Source organism: Poecilia reticulata, chromosome 21 (genome assembly GCF_904066995.2).
Source record: "Poecilia reticulata chromosome 21, P_reticulata-male-v2, whole genome shotgun sequence".
NCBI classification, from domain to species: Eukaryota; Metazoa; Chordata; class Actinopteri; order Cyprinodontiformes; family Poeciliidae; genus Poecilia; species Poecilia reticulata.
In genome coordinates this window covers 887,692-907,280 of record NC_088850.1, presented here as the reverse complement: position 1 = coordinate 907,280, position 19,589 = coordinate 887,692, and the positions used below count along the sequence as shown (strand labels likewise).

Below are 19,589 nucleotides of genomic sequence, written 5' to 3'. Positions count from 1 at the left end.
AACAAATTGATCAGCAGCTGAAGGGAAACTACTTTGTTTAAAGAACAAGGAAGCTCCGCTTTGGTGAGTAGAAAATTTACATTTCTGCATTTCATACAAAGGAGCAGTTTGTTCATGGAGGAGGCATTATAACATCACAACACACTTTGATGAAAAAGCTGTTATTTTATTTTATTTTATTGTCCATGTCACTTCCTTTTGCATTTTGGTTAAAACATTTTTAATAAAACATGATTTTGTCAGAATGTTTATAAAACAATAACTCAAAGCTTTTAAATGTGTTCTGTTGTTACTGTTGACTCAGATATAATGTGTCGTGTTGTAGAAAAGCTGGAAATGTGATTATTTTTATTGGTTATTGGAAATGTATAATAAAGAATAAATAAATTGTTACTTTCCTCAGTTCCTATGTGTCACCTTCACTGAAAACTACTTTGATTCTTGAAGGAATGGATAAACTTTTCACATAATCAATAGATTTATCTACTGATTATGTGAATTATCAGGAAGTGTTGGGGTCAACTTCCACCTGAACCGCTGGTGCCTTTCTGTCCTCACAGAAACTCCAACTGGTCAAGTTGAGCAACACAAATAAACTTCCCCGCCTGTCATGATGCGTTTACATAAAGAATGAAACTTCTGTACATCACATGTACGTCAGCTGACATTTGTGCTGCCAACACCTGCTGCAATGCAAATAGCAGCAGATAAACAGGTTGGTTCACACGTTCATTCAGCGTCTCGTTCACCTCAACAACATTTAGCTCCTCAGATTTGATAAAATATTTGATAATATTTTATTGCTTTGACCTCTCAGCCTCCAAGATCATCTGATCTCACAGAATCCTTCAAACAGGTGAGTGAATAAACATTTTAAAGGAATTATAAAGTATCCTGGATAATTTAGAAGCAGTGGTTTGATCTCCAGTCTGATTCAATAGTAATTGCCATTAACTCAACATGTCAGTTTAAATGTGAAGTTTGTATTGAAACCATAACTGTAGACGGTCCAGGTTGATGTGCAAAAATATTATAGGAAAATTATGTAAAGAGTCTGAAAATCCTCCCTCCGTATGAAACAAATCAGGAAACTTTGTCATGTTGGGAAAACTTCTTTCAGTAACCAGGCAGGTTTTTGCAAATCAAATCTCCAAGATCTTTGAAATCAGTTCAAATAAAAGAAGGAACTATGATATAGAAAATGGAAATATATTTTATACAGAAACACAAATAATTATTTCTACAATCATAATTAATATGAGAGTCTCTACTGAGCAGCAATTAGATCTGAAATCAGACGTTTCTATTTAGATTTACTGTTTCTGTTTTAACATTTTATTGATTGGTGAATATCTGGAACTGGTTTAAATCATTTTTACACACAATGTGGAGGTTTTACTGAAACTGATTGTTCTTCAGTTTAAGTAAAAAGTTTCTCTGCCTCAAAGCAGAGAAACTCCTTCACTGTTTATGATGGTAAAGTCATTCAGTCATTAATCAGAAACAGGATGTTAAGCAGAGAACTTTAGTCGGTTTCCATAATTTTATTTTCCTTAAACAATAATAACCATCGTTCTATTAAAGATCTTTATGTTTTGATGTTTCACTTTGTCCAGATTTATTTTTCAGTTTTTCAACCTGAGACATGAAACCAGTTTCAGTCTGAGAGTCTGACTGTAGATTCACCTTCATGTCGTCATGGAAACGTGTCCATCTGTTCACAGATCTGATTGGCTGAAAACTTCCTGAAACCAGGAAGGAAACAACATCAGTTTGATCTCAGCAGAGAAACTCAGCAGCTCTGCAGGTTTGATGAGGAAAAACTTTAGAATGAATTTATGATGATGGAGAAATAGATTTGATGTTTTGGTTAATATTTGGAGCCTTTTATTACATGAGACCTTTTTGTGCTTTTCTTTAGAGGGAGGAGGACGTCTACAGTCATCACCATGGCAACTCCATCACACACAAACGACTCTGCATATGAAAAATTATCTCTGGCTCTGCTGAACATCAATGGTCTGAGAAAAAACATTCCTGAAGTTCAATACATTATTGCTCGTGATAAGCTCCATGTTGTGGCTCTGTGTGAAACTAAACTGGATGATTCAGTTGAACACAGTGACGTATCTATTCCAGGGTTCAGGATGTGGAGGAGAGACCGAGACAGTAATGGAGGTGGAGTCGCTCTGTATGTTCAGGATCATATTGAAACTAAACCAAGATCAGATCTGATTAAGACTGAAGTTGAGATCATTTGGGTTGAGATGAAGCTTCCTGAAGGTCGACCAGTTTTACTGGGATGTTGCTACAGACCTCCAAAAGCTAATGCTGAATATTTGGATCAAATCCATGAGATGATGACTCAGGTGTCAGGAGAGAATAAAGCCGTTTTCCTGATGGGCGACTTTAACATTGACTGGTTCTCAGATTCTGAGAAGAAAAAAACTGCTGATGTTATATCTAGCCTGCGTTGGACTCAGATTGTTAAAGTTGCTACCAGGGTGGAAAAAGAATCAAAAAGGTGCATTGATCACATTTACACAAATATTCCAGAGCTTTGCTCAGAACCAGAATCCATAGCAACATCCTGCAGTGACCATAACCTGGTTACTGTCACAGTCAGTAGAAACAGACCTAGGATGTTTTAAAGAGGACAAAACAACAAATTCAGGCGCTCTATGGAGGAGGATCAGTGGAGAGATGAAGAGCCTGATCCCAAGAAAACTGTTTATCTACTACTGAAATTTTTCTCTCATTAGTAGATAAACATGCTCTGTTAGAGAGCCAAGATATTTAGCTGAATAGAAAAATTCAAAATTTTAAAATCTAAAAAAAGACAATGCAAAAACAGGAAATGATCAAATTGAACAACGTGGTCAGAGCAAATCTTCAACATCTAAATTAAATCAACCCAATAAGGAAAATTGTAAAGAGAAATTTAGAGAAAAAAAGAAAGTTAAGAACCGAATCAGATCAAAACTGAAAAATATATTTCCTGGAGCAACTTCAAAAAGTTAAAATTGATTCCAAACAGGTATTAAAAATATTTGAAGAATATTTAGGAAACAGTTTGCCTTTTTGTGTGATTAATATCACACAGGATGGAGCTGTAGTCTGATCTATAGATCTATATTAATTATATAGATCTGTAGATCTACACTGGATCTACAGATCTAGAATCTGTCATTAAAGGTTTTCATGTCCAACAGATTAGGAAAGTGAGAACAGATGGATTTAACTTAGGAAAGATTGATGGTGAAACAGTGAAGTTGTATCTCTGATCATGTGATTCATAGAATAGATGAAACTTGCAGCTGATCACATCTCTGCTCCCATTGGTCACATCCTGAACAGATGAATCAAAAGTTTCCTGATGAGCTGAAGAAAATCTAAGCTTTCCATTTCCAGCAAACAGAGTTTGTTAAATTATATGTTTGATATAAACATATTTACTCTCTACCTGCAGACCAAACAGTCCCTTCAGCAACACGTGATGATAACATGGAGAACATAGAAACTGCTTGTTTCACAGCGTGTGAAGCTGATAAAACGGCTGTGTGTTCCTGGACTTCAGCTCTGCTTTTAACACCATCAGTCATGATCTGCTGATTAACAAACTGAGTTTTCTCAGGTTCTTTCTCTCATGGAAAACCTTCCTTCCTGCCCTGAAGGTTCCTCTGGTCTGCCTCGAGGAAGTTTCCTCACCAAACTCCTCCTCATCATCTGTTAACGATCTATACAGGCTCGTAAAACCATCCTCTGCGTTTAGCTGTGACGGTTACACCATAATGATCTATGCAGGTGTAGAACATCAGACGTTAGAGATACTGTTAGATTATGAAAAATTATGTGGATCAGCCAAATAATTCAATGTTTCATTCACAAAACTGGACCGAAACCAGTCAAACCTGCAGAGATTTCTTTATTCCTGTTTATCTGTATTTCTTTCTGTTATTTAACAGAAAAATCCAAAACATTTTCCATTTAGAAGAATCACTGTCTAGGTCTGTAAATAACAAATATGTTCAAATATTAATGAATTTACAACAGAATATTGTTAAAAGTCTCATTTCAACCAAATGTAGATTGATTATATTTACAGCAGATATACTGTTATGTTGTTGAATGAACTGCATGTTTATCATTTATTTTCTGTTTTATCTGGGATTTATAATAATAATATGTAGGACTGATGAGGTTTTAACTATGCTGACAGCTTATCTTTCATTTTAGATTATAAATCAAATATATTATTCAATGATTTATGTACTTCAGTGAATATTCTCTGTATGAATTATGAAAAGTATAATTAATTATAATGAGTGAAATAAGTTAAAACAAGCTAAACTTCTGATTTTTTCTTTTGTAAAAATGTTTTGTTTCAGTTTTTACTGCAGAGTGGAGTCCTGCTCTGATTGGGTGGATCTGACTGAACCGGATCAGAACTGGGTTCATTTCCATACATGTGGGTTTTATGTGTCTTAGAAAAATATTCATATTTACTATTAAAGAGATGAATGTTGGATAAAGGTGTTGCAGGGTCATAAATGTTTTATGCAAAGGGTTTGAATGTGGTGGTGGTGTTAAATTTTAATTAATTAATCAAAGTTATGTCTTTAAATAAACATTGATATTAATCCAAGGGCTGCACAGTGGCGCAGTTGGTAGAGCTGTTGCCTTGCAGCAAGAAGGTTCTGGGTTCGATTCCCAGCCCCGGTCATTCTGCATGGAGTCTCCATGTTCTCCCTGTGCATGGTGGGTTTTCTCCAGCTACTCCGGTTTCCTCCCACAGTCCAAAAACATAATTGGCCTCTCTAAATTGCCCCTAGGTGTGAGTGTGTGTGTGCATGGTTGTGTGTCCTGTGTGTCTCTGTGTTGCCCTGCAACAGACTGGCGACCTGTCCAGGGTGACCCCGCCTCTCGCCCGAAACGTTGGCTGGAGAGGCACCAGCACCTCCCGACCCCACTGAGGGAAAAAGGGTGCAAGAAAATGGATGGATGGATGGATATTAATCCAACATGTAATATACTGATTAATAAAGACATAATTCAATATACTTTAGAATTAAACTCAATCTGTGAGCAAAAATCTGTTGATTATGTTAAAAGTTCTGCATTTTATGCAAAATAACATGTTTATGGAAGTAGCACTATTAGGCCATCATGTTTGTATTCAGACTTGTGTTTAAAATAAAAGCATGAAATAAAATTACTGTTTTATACAGTTGTGCATTAATTTAATATACTGATGAAAAGTTGCTTTGTTCTAGTAATTCACAAAGTGAAACACATTATATAGATTAACCACTCTCTGTTTTAAAGACTTTTTCTGGTAATAATGATGATTTTCTGTTTACTGTAATACAAAAATGACATTTATGATTAGGATATTGCATCCAACCAAGAACAAGTATCTAAAAATGATCATAGAAAAGTAGCAAAGCAGGACAGTTAGCTGCTATCACCAACTCAATAAATCTAAAAAAGGGCTAAAATGGAGTAAGAATGAGTTTACCTCACCTACATACTATAGTAGAACAATTTCACACTGATTTTGAGTCAATAGGTCACATGACTTGAAATCTATTGAAGAAAACATTATATTTAATATTAAAATGATTAAAGCCTGACGACCTTTGGGTTGTTACCATAAACTGCTGTTATTCACAAAATGAAACAGTTTTATGCTTTCAGCTTCAAGAGCAGGACTGATTGTGATCCCAGAAACAGTAATAAAGCAGAGAAACAGGAATGTTTTTGTATATTTTATGAAAAGGAGAACCAAGATGATCAGATGCCGTCGTTATGAAATACTTAATGGAGCAACGTGTCATGATTTGTAGATTTGTAGATGGTGAGGTAGACGCAGCAGACCCAGGTTGAGATTTATTTGTTACAACATTGTGTGATGCAATGGTATTGACTTTGATTACAAAGGTATCAAAAATATAACTTTTAGTGAGGTGTTGGCTAGATTTCATTGGAAACATGGAAACGTCTTTGAATCTTGAGATGGCGAGCCAGCCAGGAGCTCAGAGCCGCCACCAGTTCCTGAGGCTGAGTGGATTTACCAGGATCCAGCCTGAACCTCCACCATGGAAATCAACACTGTTGAAGCTTCAGATTCTCTGACTGGATTATAACAGCGCTCTGACAACAACACGACATTTTGACAACATAAGAACTGAATAAAACACTGAAGTCCAAACTAATTTCAGACTCTCTGAACTTAACTGGATTGTTTAAGGGACTCTGAACCGTTTTTATTTTAATTTAAAGACTTTATATTTAATCTGCATCTTATTCTGAGTTGACCAGGTTGAAAGTTTGCTGCTTTGTTGGTGAAAACAGTTAAATGTTGAAAAATGTTCAGTTCTGGTGGTTTGATAGTAACTTTGTGATAAATAAGAGGAACAAATACTTTCAATCTTACAACAAATCAGAACATTTTCTGTCAGCACCTGATGGTTCCTTCTCTTATGTGTGTCATTTAGTAAATGTGTGTAAATGTGTGTAAATGTCATTTGGTAAATGTGTGTAAATGTGTTATTATTAATAATAATAATATAATAATAATAATAATAATAATAATAATAATAATAATAATAATAATAATAATAATAATAATAATAATAATAATAATAATAATTTAATTTATAATGCACTTTTCTTTAATAAAAATCTCAAAGTGCTACATGGAGCATCTAAAAACATAAAATTAACAATCAAGTGTTTAGTGTAACCTAGAGACCCGAACTCAAACCAAACATGTTTGTAATCTTTGCATAAGTTGCAGAAAACCAAAACCAGTCTGGAGGAATAAAGCAGGTTTAGATAATGCTGCAACATGATATTTATGTTTTAAATGTATTTTCTGTTCCGTCATACTCCTGCTCCTGTAACTTGCTGTATGAATAAATCGCCTCGCCTGTGATGATGAGTTTATTTCAAAGGAACCAAACCATCTCATGGCCTTTGATATTTGCTTTGTAAATATTTGCTGCAGTCAAACAGGTGAGGCTCAGGTGAGACACAAAGGAGTTTATCAGAAACAGAACCAAACATGGAGAAGCAGGATTCAGTTTCTATTTACAATAAACCTCAATAAAACTGCAAAGATGCTGAAACACAGAGTTCCTTTAAATCAGATATAAAAACTGATTAGAGTTTCTTCTAATCATTAACTGGAACATCATCATTTCTATTCTGGATCATAACTGAGTCATGGAAATGTACACTTTGTTTTTATCATGTAACGCCTTTTATTACTGTGTTGTTGCTGAATTGTGATGTAGACATAAACCTATACCTCGCCCTTTATGGGAGTTTATTACCAAAGTAAACCATCAAACATCTCAGGTATGTCAGCTGTGAACTTTGCAACACAAACTTCTGCATGAATCATATAAAACAGGTGCAGCTCAGGTGAAACAGGAAGTAAGATGAGTTCAGTCATTGTGCCTCATTTGGCTCAACTACATTTAGTTCTTCAGATTCTAGTCTTCACTTCTTCCTACTCCTTTAAAACAGAAAAGTAGCAGCTAACAGTTTGTTCTTGGTTATGTTTGCATGTTTTCTCTGTCCTACTGGTTGTTTTCTTGTTTTTAAAGATCAGTTTGAAATAAATACATCAAGTTAATTTTATAACATTGTGATGATTCCAAGTCAGAACCTCAGAAACGGAGCGAATCCGTCCGTCTGTAGTTCCACCCAACACCAGAACTACAGATGCAGAATCTGTCTGAAGGTTTTCAGGCTCAACAAATCCTGAAACCAGATGCATTTAGTTTTGGAGAGATTGATGCTGAAACAGTGAAGATATGGCTGGTGCATCTCTGTGATCATGTAAAAGATGAAACTGAGGCTGAACTGATGAAACTTGCAGCTGATCACATCTCTGTTCCCATCACTCACATCCTGAACAGGAACATCCTGAACATCCTGAACATCCTGAACATCGTCACTGGACTGATTCCTGATGAGCTGAAAAACATCAAAACTTTCCCATTTCCAGGAAACGATTAGAACGGAGCTGACAGTGTCCACGTCATGTTAGGCTTTACATCAATATTTATCTGCAGATTGAACTTCTACTGTCAACAACATGATTCTTTAGTAACTCCTGCAGATCGAATAGCAGGAAACAGTTGCAGCTGTTTTCTTGGCTTTCAGCTCTTTGTTTCACATCACCAGTCATGATATGTTCACTAATAAACTAAAAACTTCTGGTTTTTATGTTCAGTTTTCTCTTATTTAAAGTTTTCTCTGGTACCACAAAGGTTCAGGCAGTTTACCTGAAGGATGCCTTCTCATTAAATCCTCTTCATTTTTCTCTTTTTAAATCATCACCACATATAAAACAACCTTCAGCTGCCTTGTCTGAAAATACTTTAATGATTTATGATGAGATTAGAAACTGATGTACATCCCTGATAGAACAGGCTGAAAAGGTTTAAATTGTTTAAACAATATTAACTACAACTAAGGAAAAAACCCCTGAAAATCTAAAAATGTAATTAATTTCCTTGGTTATTAGAAATGTATAAGAATATTGAAGATTTTTCTTGATTTATCACCTTTTCTGTTATTTATGTTTCAGTTTAAATTCAATTGATGGTTGAAGGGATGAATGAACTGGTCACCAGGCTGGTGGGGGGTAAAAGAAGCTTTTTCTATATTTATATTGTATTAAATGTGTTAAAATGATCAGTGGGGAAATCTTCTTTACCAGATACATAACAGATGAAATAAACTGATAAAAATGTCACATCAATTTAAAAAAATGGTTGAATGATTGTAGATCATTAATTCTGACATTTATAATACAAACTTGTTCATCAGAATCTACTATATCCAACATAAAGTGTCTAGAACACAACGTGCTGTTTATCCTAGAATAATTTAGTTTGTATCGCTGCTCTCTAAAACTCAGCCCTCCAACAGGATGGAGCTAAATCTGGATCTACAGACGGAAAAGTAGAAGATTAATTCAAATCACAAACAAATTGATCAGCAGCTGAAGGGAAACTACTTTGTTTAAAGAACAAGGAAGCTCCGCTTTGGTGAGTAGAAAATTTACATTTCTGCATTTCATACAAAGGAGCAGTTTGTTCATGGAGGAGGCATTATAACATCACAACACACTTTGATGAAAAAGCTGTTATTTTATTTTATTTTATTGTCCATGTCACTTCCTTTTGCATTTTGGTTAAAACATTTTTAATAAAACATGATTTTGTCAGAATGTTTATAAAACAATAACTCAAAGCTTTTAAATGTGTTCTGTTGTTACTGTTGACTCAGATATAATGTGTCGTGTTGTAGAAAAGCTGGAAATGTGATTATTTTTATTGGTTATTGGAAATGTATAATATAGAATAAATAAATTGTTACTTTCCTCAGTTCCTATGTGTCACCTTCACTGAAAACTACTTTGATTCTTGAAGGAATGGATAAACTTTTCACATAATCAATAGATTTATCTACTGATTATGTGAATTATCAGGAAGTGTTGGGGTCAACTTCCACCTGAACCGCTGGTGCCTTTCTGTCCTCACAGAAACTCCAACTGGTCAAGTTGAGCAACACAAATAAACTTCCCCGCCTGTCATGATGCGTTTACAAAAAGAATGAAACTTCTGTACATCACATGTACGTCAGCTGACATTTGTGCTGCCAACACCTGCTGCAATGCAAATAGCAGCAGATAAATAGGTTGGTTCACACGTTCATTCAGCGTCTCGTTCACCTCAACAACATTTAGCTCCTCAGATTTGATAAAATATTTGATAATATTTTATTGCTTTGACCTCTCAGCCTCCAAGATCATCTGATCTCAGAATCCTTCAAACAGGTGAGTGAATAAACATTTTAAAGGAATTATAAAGTATCAAGGATAATTTAGAAGCAGTGGTTTGATCTCCAGTCTGATTCAATAGTAATTGCCATTAACTCAACATGTCAGTTTAAATGTGAAGTTTGTATTGAAACCATAACTGTAGACGGTCCAGGTTGATGTGCAAAAAGATTATAGGAAAATTATGTAAAGAGTCTGAAAATCCTCCCTCCGTATGAAACAAATCAGGAAACTTTGTCATGTTGGGAAAACTTCTTTCAGTAAACCAGGCAGGTTTTTGCAAATCAAATCTCCAAGATCTTTGAAATCAGTTCAAATAAAAGACAGTATTTTAACAAAAGTTTCTACAATCATAATTAATGAGAGTTTCTTCTGAGCAGCAATTAGATTTGAAATCAGACGTTTCTATTTAGATTTACTGTTTCTGTTTTAACATTTTATTGATTGGTAAATATCTGGAACTGGTTTAAATCATTTTTACACACAATGTGGAGGTTTTACTGAAACTGATTGTTCTTCAGTTTAAGTAAAAAGTTTCTCTGCCTCAAAGCAGAGAAACTCCTTCACTGTTTATGATGGTAAAGTCATTCAGTCATTAATCAGAAACAGGATGTTAAGCAGAGAACTTTAGTCGGTTTCCATAATTTTATTTTCCTTAAACAATAATAACCATCGTTCTATTAAAGATCTTTACGTTTTGATGTTTCACTTTGTCCAGATTTTATTTTTCAGTTTTTCAACCTGAGACATGAAACCAGTTTCAGTCTGAGAGTCTGACTGTAGATTCACCTTCATGTCGTCATGGAAACGTGTCCATCTGTTCACAGATCTCTGATTGGCTGAAAACTTCCTGAAACCAGGAAGGAAACAACATCAGTTTGATCTCAGCAGAGAAACTCAGCAGCTCTGCAGGTTTGATGAGGAAAAACTTTACGAGTTTATGATGATGGAGAAATAGATTTGATGTTTTGGTTAATATTTGGAGCCTTTTATTACATGAGACCTTTTTGTGCTTTTCTTTAGAGGGAGGAGGACGTCTACAGTCATCACCATGGCAACTCCATCACACACAAACGACTCTGCATATGAAAAATTATCTCTGGCTCTGCTGAACATCAATGGTCTGAGAAAAAAGATTCCTGAAGTTCAATACATTATTGCTCGTGATAAGCTCCATGTTGTGGCTCTGTGTGAAACTAAACTGGATGATTCAGTTGAACACAGTGACGTATCTATTCCAGGGTTCAGGATGTGGAGGAGAGACCGAGACAGTAATGGAGGTGGAGTCGCTCTGTACGTTCAGGATCATATTGAAGCTAAATTAAGATCAGATCTGATGAACCCTGAAGTTGAGATCATATGGGTTGAGATGAAGCTTCTTGACAAACCAGTTTTACTGGGATGTTGCTACAGACCTCCAGATGCTAAAGCTAAATATTTGCTTAAAATCCATGAGATGATGACTCGGGTGTCAGGAGAGAATAAAGACGAGATGATGACTCGAGTGTCAGGAGAGAATAAAGACATTTTCCTGATGGGCGACTTTAACATTAACTGGTTCTCAGACTCTGAGAGAAATAAAACTGCTGATGTTATATCTAGGCTGGGTTGGACTCAGATCGTTGAAGTTGCTACCAGGGTGGAAAAAGAATCAAAAAGGTGCATTGATCACATCTATACAAATATTCCAGAGCGTTGCTCAAAACCAGAATCCATAGCAACATCCTGCAGTGACCATAACCTGGTTACTGTCACAGTCAGTAGAAACAGACCTAGGATGTTTTAAAGAGGACAAAACAACAAATTCAGGCGCTCTATGGAGGAGGATCAGTGGAGAGATGAAGAGCCTGATCCCAAGAAAACTGTTTATCTACTACTGAAATTTTTCTCTCATTAGTAGATAAACATGCTCTGTTAGAGAGCCAAGATATTTAGCTGAATAGAAAAATTCAAAATTTTAAAATCTAAAAAAAGACAATGCAAAAACAGGAAATGATCAAATTGAACAACGTGGTCAGAGCAAATCTTCAACATCTAAATTAAATCAACCCAATAAGGAAAATTGTAAAGAGAAATTTAGAGAAAAAAAGAAAGTTAAGAACCGAATCAGATCAAAACTGAAAAATATATTTCCTGGAGCAACTTCAAAAAGTTAAAATTGATTCCAAACAGGTATTAAAAATATTTGAAGAATATTTAGGAAACAGTTTGCCTTTTTGTGTGATTAATATCACACAGGATGGAGCTGTAGTCTGATCTATAGATCTATATTAATTATATAGATCTGTAGATCTACACTGGATCTACAGATCTAGAATCTGTCATTAAAGGTTTTCATGTCCAACAGATTAGGAAAGTGAGAACAGATGGATTTAACTTAGGAAAGATTGATGGTGAAACAGTGAAGTTGTATCTCTGATCATGTGATTCATGGAATAGATGAAACTTTCAGCTGATCACATCTCTGCTCCCATTGGTCACATCCTGAACAGATGAATCAAAAGTTTCCTGATGAGCTGAAGAAAATCTAAGCTTTCCATTTCCAGCAAACAGAGTTTGTTAAATTATATGTTTGATATAAACATATTTACTCTCTACCTGCAGACCAAACAGTCCCTTCAGCAACACGTGATGATAACATGGAGAACATAGAAACTGCTTGTTTCACAGCGTGTGAAGCTGATAAAACGGCTGTGTGTTCCTGGACTTCAGCTCTGCTTTTAACACCATCAGTCATGATCTGCTGATTAACAAACTGAGTTTTCTCAGGTTCTTTCTCTCATGGAAAACCTTCCTTCCTGCCCTGAAGGTTCCTCTGGTCTTCCTCTAGGAAGTTTCCTCACCAAACTCCTCCTCATCATCTGTTAACGATCTATAGAGGCTCGTAAAACCATCCTCTGCGTTTGGCTGTGACGGTTACACCATAATGATCTATGCAGGTGTAGAACATCAGACGTTAGAGATACTGTTAGATTATGAAAAATTATGTGGATCAGCCAAATAATTCAATGCTTCATTCACAAAACTGGACCGAAACCAGTCAAACCTGCAGAGATTTCTTTATTCCTGTTTATCTGTATTTCTTTCTGTTATTTAACAGAAAAATCCAAAACATTTTCCATTTAGAAGAATCACTGTCTAGGTCTGTAAATAACAAATATGTTCAAATATTAATGAATTTACAACAGAATATTGTTAAAAGTCTCATTTCAACCAAATGTAGATTGATTATATTTACAGCAGATATACTGTTATGTTGTTGAATGAACTGCATGTTTATCATTTATTTTCTGTTTTATCTGGGATTTATAATAATAATATGTAGGACTGATGAGGTTTTAACTATGCTGACAGCTTTTCTTTCATTTTAGATTATAAATCAAATATATTATTCAATGATTTATGTACTTCAGTGAATATTCTCTGTATGAATTATGAAAAGTATAATTAATTATAATGAGTGAAATATGTTAAAACAAGCTAAACTTCGGATTTTTTCTTTTGTAAAAATGTTTTGTTTCAGTTTTTACTGCAGAGTGGAGTCCTGCTCTGATTGGGTGGATCTGACTGAACCGGATCAGAACTGGGTTCATTTCCATACATGTGGGTTTTATGTGTCTTAGAAAAATATTCATATTTACTATTAAAGAGATGAATGTTGGATAAAGGTGTTGCAGGGTCATAAATGTTTTATGCAAAGGGTTTGAATGTGGTGGTGGTGTTAAATTTTAATTAATTAATCAAAGTTATGTCTTTAAATAAACATTAATATTAATCCAACATGTAATATACTGATTAATAAAGACATAATTCAATATACTTTAGAATTAAACTCAATCTGTGAGCAAAAATCTGTTGATTATGTTAAAAGTTCAGCATTTTGTGCAAAATAACATGTTTATGGAAGTAGCACTATCAGGCCATCATGTTTGTATTCAGACTTGTGTTTAAAATAAAAGCATGAAATAAAATTACTGTTTTATACAGTTGTGCATTAATTTAATATACTGATGAAAAGTTGCTTTGTTCTAGTAATTCACAAAGTGAAACACATTATATAGATTAACCACTCTCTGTTTTAAAGACTTTTTCTGGTAATAATGATGATTTTCTGTTTACTGTAATACAAAAATGACATTTATGATTAGGATATTGCATCCAACCAAGAACAAGTATCTAAAAATGATCATAGAAAAGTAGCAAAGCAGGACAGTTAGCTGCTATCACCAACTCAATAAATCTAACGTTTATTTATGAATAAAATTGGTCTGAAGCAGCAAAGCTCAATGAAATGAAATGAAATTTAATTTAGCATCAGGTATATTCACAACAGGAAATGCTCCTGTTTCTGTGATCGAGTTAATATTAATGTCTCAGTCCTGAGATGTTTCTGCTGACTCAGACGTTCATCTCTTCTTTCTGCTCCTCCTGAAAACAAACCAGAGAATCTGAGCTGACGGCTTCGAGATGAGACACAGAAGGTCAGAGAGAGAAATCAGCCTGCAGCTCCAGATGGAGTTCAAAGTTCATCAGCTTCAATGTCTGACAGTTTTTAAAATCCATAATTATATTCCTAATAATTGACTGTTAATTAATGAGTAATTTTACTTGTCACTGTTTTTTTTAGCTCTATTTTAAATTAAAATTTAGTATTTTCTTCAATAGCTTCTGGGATATGTGACATATTGATTCTAAATCAGCGGGAAATTATTCTACTGAAGCATGTAGGTGAGGTACACTCAGTCTTACTCCATTTTAGCCCTTTCTAATTTATTTTAGCAATTTTTTGTCAAACTTTTCTAAATTTGGACTAAAGTTTGACAAAAAATTACAAAAAATATATTTACTAAATTTTGACCCAATTTTGACAAGAAAAAATAAAAAAGGGCTAAAATGGAGTAAGAATGAGTTTACCTCACCTACATACTATAGTAGAACAATTTCACACTGATTTTGAGTCAATAGGTCACATGACTTGAAATCTATTGAAGAAAACATTATATTTAATATTAAAATGATTTAAAATATTGAATATGACTTAAAAATTCAACAGAGAAAAGTGTGTCTCGTGTAACAATAATTACCACTTTTTGTGTCAGTTGGTTACAAGTCAAGGCATTTATTGACATTTGTTTGTCAGGAGTGTTTGGTTCAGAGATTTGTTGACAGTCCCTAAGTGAACCTCCGAGCGCTGAGGAGGGATTAATGCCTGAAGAAAATACAAAGTAGAAATCTAAGCATTTTGAAAACACTTACTTTGAAAGACCAATATTTATTTAATATCTAATAAACACTTTGATCAGACATGACCAACTTCAACACCTATTAATGGTGAAGAAAACAGGCAACAGCAACACTGACCAACGACATGAACCATCAGCATGGACCGACGACGTTGACCAATCACAGAAGTTAGATCAACTGCGAAGGGTTCACTGATTTACTGCAGATTAATTGACAAGATGACAGTGAGTAATAACCACGATGCAGCCAGAGACATATGTAACACCTACATATCCATAAAGCACACACACACACACACAGCAATGACCAACAACATCTACACACATGACTTCTTTTTGACACAAATGGAACCCCATAGTAAAGTTTAACAGCTGCAGGCAGGAAGGATCTGTGGTTGTTCTCCTTTGTGGCCCCAGGATGCAGCAGTCTGTCCCTGAAGGAGCTCTGCAGGTCACACCTGGGCTTGGAGACTTTGTCCAACAGAGATACGATCTTAGCCAGAGCTGAATTGTCTCCCACCACCTGCACTGGGTCAAAGGTCACCCTAGGGCAGAGCTGCTCTAACTGCTTCCTCTCAGCTGAGGATCAGCTGCTTCTCCAATAAACCTGTACAGCAGATGACTGATCTTGATTGTCATGGCAGGAATCCAGTGAGGAGGAGAGCAGGGTGGTTAACAGAGAGGTGAGGAGGAACTGATGACCTTCAGGTTGTAAAGCCTGACGACCTTTGGGTTGTTACCATAAACTGCTGTTATTCACAAAATGAAACAAAGTTTTATGCTTTCAGCTTCAAGAGCAGGACTGATTGTGATCCCAGAAACAGTAATAAAGCAGAGAAACAGGAATGTTTTTGTATATTTTATGAAAAGGAGAACCAAGATGATCAGATTCAGTCGTTATGAAATACTTAATGGAGCAACGTGTCATGATTTGTGGTAGTAGATGGTGAGGTAGACGCAGCAGACCCAGGTTGAGATTTATTTGTTACAACATTGTGTGATGCAATGGTATTGACTTTGATTACAAAGGTATCAAAAATAATAAACTTTTAGTGAGGTGTTGGCTAGATTTCATTGGAAACATGGAAATGATTTTGAATCTTTAACTGCTTTGCAGAATGAGATGGCGAGCCAGCCAGGAGCTCAGAGCCGCCACCAGTTCCTGAGGCTGAGTGGATTTACCAGGATCCAGCCTGAACCTCCACCATGGAAATCAACACTGTTGAAGCTTCAGATTCTCTGACTGGATTATAACAGCGCTCTGACAACAACACGACATTTTGACAACATAAGAACTGAATAAAACACTGAACTCCAAACTAATTTCAGACTCTCTGAACTTAACTGGATTGTTTAAGGGACTCTGAACTGTTTTTATTTTAATTTAAAGACTTTATATTTAATCTGCATCTTATTCTGAGTTGACCAGGTTGAAAGTTTGTTGCTTTGTTGGTGAAAACAGTTAAATGTTGAAAATTGTTCAGTTCTGGTGGTTTGATAGTAACTTTGTGATAAATAAGAGGAACAAATACTTTAAATCTTACAACAAATCAGAACATTTTCTGTCAGCACCTGATGGTTCCTTCTCTTATGTGTGTCATTTAGTAAATGTGTGTTTAATAATAATAATAATAATAATAATAATAATAATAATAATAATAATAATAATAATAATAATAATAATAATAATAATAATAATAATAATAATCAATTTAATTTATAATGCACTTTTCTTTAATAAAAATCTCAAAGTGCTACATGGAGCATCTAAAAACATAAAATCAACAATCAAGTGTTTAGTTGACCTAGAGACCCGACCTCAGACCAAACATGTTTGTAATGTTTGCATAAGTTGCAGAAAACCAAAACCAGTCTGGAGGAATAAAGCAGGTTTAGATAATGCTGCAACATGATATTTATGTTTTAAATTTATTTTCTGTTCCGTCATACTCCTGCTCCTGTAACTTGCTGTATGAATAAATCGCCTCGCCTGTGATGATGAGTTTATTTCAAAGGAACCAAACCATCTCATGGTCTTTGATATTTGCTTTGTAAATATTTGCTGCAGTCAAACAGGTGAGGCTCAGGTGAGACACAAAGGAGTTTATCAGAAACAGAACCAAACATGGAGAAGCAGGATTCAGTTTCTATTTACAATAAACCTCAATAAAACTGCAAAGATGCTGAAACACAGAGTTCCTTTAAATCAGATATAAAAACTGATTAGAGTTTCTTCTAATCATTAACTGGAACATCATTATTTCTATTCTGGATCATAACTGCATCATGGAAATGTACACTTTGTTTGTATCATGTAACGCCTTTTATTACTGTGTTGTTGCTGACATTTGTTTTGCAAACACCTGCTGCAGTGCAAATAGCAGCAGATAAACAGGTGTGGTTCACACGTTCATTCAGCGTCTCGTTCACCTCAACAACATTTAGCTCCTCAGATTTGATAAAATATTTGATAATATTTTATTGCTTTGACCTCTCAGCCTCCAAGATCATCTGATCTCAGAATCCTTCAAACAGGTGAGTGAATAAACATTTTAAAGGAATTATAAAGTATCAAGGATAATTTAGAAGCAGTGGTTTGATCTCCAGTCTGATTCAATAGTAATTGCCATTAACTCAACATGTCAGTTTAAATGTGAAGTTTGTATTGAAACCATAACTGTAGACGGTCCAGGTTGATGTGCAAAAATATTATAGGAAAATTATGTAAAGAGTCTGAAAATCCTCCCTCCGTATGAAACAAATCAGGAAACTTTGTCATGTTGAGAAAACTTCTTTCAGTAACCAGGCAGGTTTTTGCAAATCAAATCTCCAAGATCTTTGAAATCAGTTCAAATAAAAGAAGGAACTATGATATAGAAAATGAAAATATATTTTATACAGAAACACAAATAATTATTTCTACAATCATAATTAATATGAGTCTCTACTGAACAGCAATTAGATCTGAAATCAGGCTTTGCTATTTAGATTATCTCTAATGTTAGGACAGTGAAAGTTTTAATACGTATGTAAAATGTATTTTTTTAGGTTAGATGCTGCAGCTTTAAGCAGAGGTTCGGTGTGAGAGTCACTACCAGGTGGAGCAGAAGCGGCGCTCCGTCTGTGAAATATTACTACCTGTAGCGTAGCAGCGGTTCAACAGCGAGAGCAGAACCAGCGTCTTACATCGCAGCTCCAAGACTTAAATCATTTAGCGGGTTATTTGTTTAGCTTTCTGACCGTCATGCTAATCCGGGTGAGTGTTTGTAGCTGTGCTGCTTTACCTGCTATCTGATCCTCCATATGTCTTTTTTACTGCAGTGAGCCTCGATGTAGCCAAACTCCGTCAAGTATGGCATTGTTTTTATGTCGTATTAGCTTCAGTGTGTTGATGCATTTTGACCTGCTTCAATTTTCCGCCGCAACACGCAAACTTCCCCATTCACTCAGTGCGTTATAGTTCCACATCGCTTAGGATTTGTTGCTGCGCGTTTGCAGAGTGAAGGAAAGAGGAGACCAGCTGCACAGGCAGGCTGAGAAATGAGATGCAGGTGATCGGTTTGTGTGATCGGCAACAAGAAACCGTGATCACCGATCACCGATCATACACTTTTTCACGGAAATCGGCCGATTATGATCAGTGACCGATCGATCAGCACACCTCTAATTTTGATGTTTCACTTTGTTAAAATTTATTTTTTGGATCCTAAAGTTTCCAGCAGAAGTTTCAGTTTTTGAACCCGAGACATGAAACCAGTTTCAGTCTGAGAGTCTGACTGTAGATTCACCTTCACATCGTCATGGAAACGTGTCCATCTGTTCACAGATCTCTGATTGGCTGAAAACTTCCTGAAACCAGGAAGGAAACAACATCAGTTTGATCTCAGCAGAGAAACTCAGCAGCTCTGCAGGTTTGATGAGGAAAAACTTTAGAATGAATTTATGATGATGGAGAAATAGATTTGATGTTTTGGTTAATATTTGGAGCCTTTTATTACATGAGACCTTTTTGTGCTTTTCATTAAAGAATTGAATTTTTCTGGGGAAGAGGACGTCTACAGTCATCGCCATGGCAACTTCATCTCCATGGCAGTTCAGTACTGTATTAATGACAAACAGAAAACAGAAAGCCAGCAGCAAAAAGATAAAATTATCTGTTGCTCTGCTGAATATTGATGGTCTGAAATACAAGATATGTGATATTCAACACATTATTGCTCGTGATAAGCTCCATGTTGTGGCTCTGTGTGAAACTAAACTGGACCCTTCAGTCAAAGACAAAGTTTATATTCCAGGGTTCAGGATGTGGAGGAGAGACAGGACCAACAATGGAGGTGGAGTCGCTCTGTATGTTCAGGATCATATTGAAACTCATTTAAGATCAGATCTGATGGAGACTGAAGTTGAGATCATTTGGGTTGAGATGAAGCTTCCTGAAGGTCGACCAGTTTTACTGGGATGTTGCTACAGACCTCCACATAATAATG

The 19,589-nt window shown here is 35.4% G+C and overlaps 2 long non-coding RNA genes across 2 annotated transcripts; both read left to right on the top strand.

Annotated features, from left to right (window-relative positions):
• The first annotated feature begins 744 nt into the window (after nt 1-744).
• Nucleotides 745-2,088, top strand: LOC145549790 (uncharacterized). The gene is made up of 3 exons (XR_014085638.1): nt 745-856; nt 1,725-1,807; nt 1,922-2,088. It is a non-coding gene; the product is annotated as an uncharacterized LOC145549790 (long non-coding RNA).
• Nucleotides 2,089-9,732: 7,644 nt separating this feature from the next.
• LOC145549789 (uncharacterized) lies at nt 9,733-11,001 on the top strand. Its single transcript, XR_014085637.1, has 3 exons — nt 9,733-9,856; nt 10,687-10,771; nt 10,883-11,001. It is a non-coding gene; the product is annotated as an uncharacterized LOC145549789 (long non-coding RNA).
• Nucleotides 11,002-19,589: the final 8,588 nt, after the last annotated feature.